At 46.1% G+C, this 6,405-nt stretch overlaps 1 pseudogene; it reads left to right on the top strand.

The window, feature by feature from the left end:
* Window positions 1–2,258: 2,258 nt before the first annotated feature.
* On the top strand, window positions 2,259–3,843 carry LOC118572146 (annotated as a pseudogene).
* The last annotated feature ends 2,562 nt before the right edge of the window (window positions 3,844–6,405 follow it).

Raw genomic sequence — 6,405 nt, forward strand, 5'->3', positions numbered from 1 at the left:
GAGTTTCTCTTGAAGATCTTTGAGAACTTCAGTTTCTATAGCATAGAAGTGGTTTTTGGATACAACATGGAATGGTGAAACTCACCTTAACATGTTGACTCAAATATTCAACATTTTGTTCTGTTTGGGGATCTTAATACACTGTTTTTTTTTTTCCCCAGTGATAGACATAGTCTAGGACAAATACTCTCCCCCACACACTCTGACCCAAAGGGGACACAGCACACACCCAGTGTAGGGATCTCCATAGTCATAGGCTATCCTAAGGAACTAAAGCAACATCAAAGCTGGGTTCTTTTAGCCACTTTGACCAGGTGGTTGATGGAAGTTGGAGCATTCATTGTCATGGGAGCAGGAGATAATTTTTTAAAAAATATTTATTTATTTATTATGTATACAGTGTCCTGCCTGCGTGTCAGATCTCATTACAGATGGTTGTGAGCCACCCTGTGGTTGCTGGGAATTGAACTCAGGACCTCTGGAAGAGCAGCCAGTGCTCTTAACCGCTGAGCCACCTCTCCAGCCCCCAGGAGATAATTTGAAGTGATGACTTTCACCTGTGCTTGGTCAGACCTAATCAGAAAAGTGAGCAGGTGTTGATTTTGGGGAGCTTAAAGGCAGCTGCCCCCTGAGGCAGGATATGTGGTTTATAACACTGTTAGTGCTCATGGCCCCACTACAGAAAGGGCTTGACCAGTCTACATGAGCATCCTCAGTCTCCAAGTCTCAACTGTAGCTGACCGCTCTGGATACTGTAGACCTGTGCCCTCAGCTCTAAGGTAGGTAAGCCAGGAACATGAGAGAAAAAAGGCAGCACAGTTTCCCCCACACCCTGAGACTTCCAACCCAGTGTGCATGCCCCGTGCAAGCCAAGAACAGGGCCAGAACTGGGCACAACTCTCTACAAATGTGTTACAAAGCAGAAAGGTGGCTCTGGGAAGATGGGGCCCTGGTTAAGTTGGGAGTTTGACTTTTAGACGTCAGATTCAGAACAGTGAAGGTTCAGTGGCTCATCGCTGTTGGCTTGAAGATTATTAGCTGAGCTCTGTGAGGTAGGAGGCTCAGGGGCTGGGGCGGTAGCTATACTGACAAACCAAAGATATCAGTTCTCCCTACCCAGGACTGAATTGTAAGTGTGAGTTTAGGCGATGGTGGCACGAACCTTTAATCCCAGCACTCAGGAGGCAGAGGCAGGAAGATCTCTGTGAGTTCAAGGCCAGCCTGTCCTACAGAACAAGTTCCAGGACAGGCTCTAAAGCTACACAGAGAAATCTTGTCTTGGAAAAAAAAAAGTGAGCTTAGATTTGCCATCTTCTTGTGGGGAGGAGGCAGGGCAAAGGCCCAGCCTAATACATGAATCTCTGTTCAGAGAGGACCCTCAGTCTTTAAGAGTAGAATATCTGCCGGGCGGCAGTGGCTCATGCCTTTAATCCCAGCACTCAGGAGGCAGAGGCAAGAGGATCTCTGTAAGTTCGAGGCCAGCCTGGTCTACAGAGTGAGATCCAGGAAAAGCACCAAAACTACACAGAGAAACCCTATCTCAAAAAATAAAAACAAACAAACAAAAAGGACTAGAAGATCTATTTGGTCTGTAGTCACTGAAGTTTATCACTTAAAGACTCTTGACTGCTTGGGAGAGCCCCACTGAGTGAAGTTCCCCACCAATGATGCCAGTTCCTAACATCGAGTGAACCTGAGCCTGTGGTGATGCTTTGATTGTGCTCTAACAAATAAACCATGCCTGGAGATCAGAGGGTAGAGCTAGCCACTAGTTAACTATAGGGGCTAGGCATTGGAGGAGGAGGAGGAAGCAGGGAAATCAGGAGTTCAAAGCCATCCTGGGCTACACAAGATTGAATCAGTCTAAAAGACAAACAGAGCGAGGCAGTGGTGGTGAGTCACACCGTTAATCCCAGCACTAGGGAGGTGGAAGCAGGAAGCTCAGGAGTTCAAGGCCACCCTGGGCTACACGAGACTGAATCTGTCTAAAAGAGAAACAGAGCCAGGTGGTGGAGCTCACGCCTTTGATCCTAGCACTTGGGATCTCATGCCTTTGATCCCAGCACTTGGGAGGTGGAGACGGGAGGTGATATGGCTGAGTGGAGAGAGGAATATAAGGTGGGAGGAGACAGGAGCTCAGCCCCATTTTGGTAAGAACTATCTGGTGGCTGGCTGCTCTGCTTCTCTGATCTTTCAGCCTTTGCCTCGATATCTTGCTCCAGGTTTTTATTGTAAGACAGAGAGGATCTGTTGCAGTCATGTCTGCTGCGGTTACAGCTCTAGCCACTTCCTATGGTTCGTCGGGTGCACGGTCCAAATCTGACTCGGACAATGAGGGCAGTCAGTGTCTGCTTCCAGCCACCAACTCTCTCATGCACTTGGCCAAATTGCCTTCAGCCAAGCCCTCTCCGACAGTGGCAGTGGACTTGGCTCCGGAGGTGGCAGTTAAGGAAGATTTGGAGACTGGAGTTCACCTTGATTCTGCTGTTAAACAATATGAGACCATGTTTGCTGCTGAGTTTGGACCAGAAAATCCCTGGAGAACACAGCAAATAGCTGCTCCTAGAAATATACTAGTGTCTGCTAAATATATTGGTTCTGTGGAAGAAGTTGGAAAAGAATCGAGGCTTAACTGTATTTGAAACTGGTCAGAAGAAAATGGAAAAGGGGAAAAGGTTCAAAGAAGAGGCTGCATCTAACACTGATGGTTTCTTGGGACTCTGGGCAAAATATGTGGATGAAAAAGATGTAGCCAAACCTTCAGGAGAAGAACGAAAGGAGTCGGATGGAGTCACAGCAAAGAGGCTGAGAAATGCCAACAGGAAGAGGAGAGACCTGGGGAAAGAAGTGTATGACTATCGCGGCAGGTCCTACCTGCACATACCTCGGGATGTTGGTGTTAATCTTCGATCATCTGCGTCACCCAGAATATGTTAGCTTCCCCAAAAAACAAATTCATGTGTGGTCTGGACACACACAGGGTGTCAGTGCAGTCAGGCTGTTTCCTCTTTCTGGGCATTTGATGCGGTCTTCTTCCATGGACTGTAAAAGTAAGCTATGGGAAGTTTATGGAGACCGGCACTGTCTGAGAACATTTACTGGTCACAGTAAAGCTGTGAGGGACATCTGCTTGAACGCTGCAGGGACACAGTTTCTCAGTGCGGCCTATGACGGGTACCTGAAACTCTGGGACACAGAGACGGGACAGGATTTACAAACGGAAAAGCACCCTGTTGTGTCAAGTTCAATCCTAATGAAGACAAGCAAAATCTCTTTGTGGTGGGGATGTCTGACAAAAAGATCGTGCAGTGGGACATCCCCAGTGGAGAGATTGTTCAGGATTATGATCAGCATTTGGGAACTGTGAACACCATTGCTTTTGTTGACGAGAATGGAAGATTTGTCAGTACATCTGATGATAACAGTCTAAGAGTTTGGGAATGGGATATCCCTGTGGATTTCAAGTGCATAGCAGAGCCCAGTATGCACTCAATGCCTGCGGTGACTTGGTCTCAGAATGGAAAATGGCTAGCATGCCAGTCAATGGATAACCAAATCTTCATTTTGGGAGCACGGAACAGATTCAGATGAAATAGAAAGAAAAATTTTAAGGGCCATATGGTAGCAGGCTACGCTTGTCAGATAGACTTCTCACCAGACATGAGCTATGTGATTTCAGGAGACAGAAACAGAAACTTAAACATTTGGGACTGGAAGACCACCAGACTCTACAGTTGGTTTAAAGCTTACGATGAAGTGTGCTTAGGTGTGGTGTGGCAACCCTGTGAGACGTCCAAGGTCATCATGTGTGGTTGGGATGGCCTCATTAAATTGTGGGATTAATAGGATTAGAACTTTCACAATCTGAAAATTTTTGATCCAGTGTCATATTTAACTAATTAATAAAATGTGTTGGATGACAATTTGGTTTAGAAGTAATCTTTTCATGTTTGGCCACATGAAAAGGAGTGGAGTTGCCGGCAAGGAGAGGGCAAGAGGAAATGAGCTGAGGGGGAGCTTTCTTCTTCCATGTCCTTTAAGTAGGCCACCAGCTAAAGGCGTGGCCCAGATTGGAGGCATGTCTTCACATTTCAAAGATCCAGATCTGAAGTGACTCTTCTCAAGTCAAATGATCTAACTGAGCAAAAACCTCTCACAGGTGTGTCCAGCCATTTTGGGCTTTTAGTTAATTTTAGATACAGTCATGTTGATGACCAAAAATAGTCCTCAAAAAAACAGTAAGCATTTAAACCTTGGAGCCATCTCCCCCAACCCTGTTTTTTTTTTGGAGACAAGATTTTGCTATGTAGCCTCAGCTAGACTGGTGCTTGCTAAATAGCCCAGCCTGGCCTCAGACTCTCAACAATTATTCTGCCTAGCCCCCGAATGTTGGGGATCTCTGGCAGGTGCTCATCTACCATATGACCATTTTCATTTGGCTTAATGTAAGAAGACCTGCTGCTTTCACAGTTGAGTAAGAAATCTAGATAAGATTAGATTCTCGCCAGGTGGTGGTGGTGGCGGTGGCGGCGCAAGCCTGTACAGGAGGCAGAGCCAGGCGGATCTCTGAGTTCGAGGCCAGCCTGGTCTCCAAAGCGAGTTCCAGGAAAGGCACAGAGCTACACAGAGACACCCTGTCTTGAAAAACCAAAAAGATTCTCTCGTCAAGCTGCCTAGGCTGACCTGGAACTTACTCTGAAGTCCACCTTGGCCTCAAGATCTGTCTACTTCAGAATTCAGTGCTGAGATTTGAAGCATGTATCGTCCTTCTCACCGAATAAAGTATCTTTATGTAGTCTTGTGGCACCTAAGTATGTATGTGATGTGTGAGGTTATGTGTACTTGTTGCTCTTTATTCATGTGGGAGTTGCAAGTGCACTTGTGCTATAGTGTGTGTGTGTGTGCGTGTGTGTGTGTGTGTGTGCGTGTGTGTGTGTGTGTGTGTGTGTGTGTGTGTGTGTAGGTCAGAGATCCTCCCTTTCCAGCTTGATTGAGACAGGGTCTCTTTGCTATTGCATATGCCAGGCCGGCTGGCGGGAGGTTTTTGGAGATTCTCTTGTCTCTGCCTCTCATTTGTGCCACGCTGGGGTTACAGACCCCCGTGGCTGCTGTGTCAGATTGTCTTGAGTCCAGGGTCCAAACAGACATTGTCAGGTTTGCTGGAAAGTATTTTTTACCCATTGTGCCATCTGCCCTGGCCTATTTATATACTTACTCATTTTATTTTTGTTTTTTTGAGACAGAGTTTTTCTCTGTGTAGCTCTGGCTGTCCAGGAACTCATTCTGTAGACCAACCAGGCTGGGCTCGAACTCACAGAGATCTGCCTGCCTCTGCCGCCTGAGTGCTGGATTAAAGGTGTGTCCCACCACTGCCCAACTAGGGCAGTTTATTTTTAAATATCTTATTTTTTATTTCCAATTTTGTGTATGTGTGTGAGTGTATGTATGTGTATGTATATGTGTGTATGAGTTTGTGTTTGGGTGTGTATGAGTGTGTTTGTGTTTATGTGTGTGTGTATTCTTTATGTGTGAGTTTGTCCATGGCATCATAGAGGCCAGAGGTGTTAGATCCCTTGGAGTTGAACTTACTGACAGTTGTGAGTTGACCAGTGTGGGTGTTGGGAACTGCACCTGGGGTCTTCTGCAAGAGCAGTGCAAACTTTTAGCCACTGAGCCATCTCTCCAGCAATATTTATGTATTTTTGAGTGGGTCTTACATAATTCAGGCTAGCCTCTAACTTTCTGTGTAGCTAGGGAAGACTTTGAACTTCTGATTCTCCTGCCTCTATCTTTTGAGTTCTAGGACCACTGAAGTCCTGTGCCGCCATGTGTGGTACATAGGGCAATGGGATCAAACCTAGGACTTCACGAATGCTAAGCAATCACTCTACCAAATGAACTGCATCCTCAGCTCCCAATAAATTATGGGGTGTGTGTGTGTGTGTGTGTGTGCGCGCGCGCGCGCGCGCGCGCTTTCTGTTTGTTTTGAGAAAAGTTCTGTGTAGCCATGGTTGGCCTGGAACATAATATGAAAACCAGGCTGACCTCAAATGGATAGAGATCCACCTACCTCTATACCTTCCAAGTCCTGGAATCAAAGGCATATGCCACCATACCTATTTTTTTTTTTTTTTTTTTTACCCGAGACAGGGTTTCTCTGTAGCTTTGCGCCTTTCCTGGAACTTGCTTTGGAGACCAGGCTGGCCTGGAACTCACAGAGATCCGCCTGCCTCTGCCTCCCAAGTGCTGGGATTAAAGGTGTGTGCCACCACCGCCCGGCTCACCATACCTACTTTGTCCAGCTAAAAAAATTTAAAAAACACTGTATTACATTTATTTATTTACTTACTTATTTATTATTTATTGTGTGTGTGTATGTGTGTGTATGTATGTGTGTATGTGTGT

Source organism: Onychomys torridus, chromosome 22 (genome assembly GCF_903995425.1).
Source record: "Onychomys torridus chromosome 22, mOncTor1.1, whole genome shotgun sequence".
Lineage (NCBI taxonomy): Eukaryota > Metazoa > Chordata > Mammalia > Rodentia > Cricetidae > Onychomys > Onychomys torridus.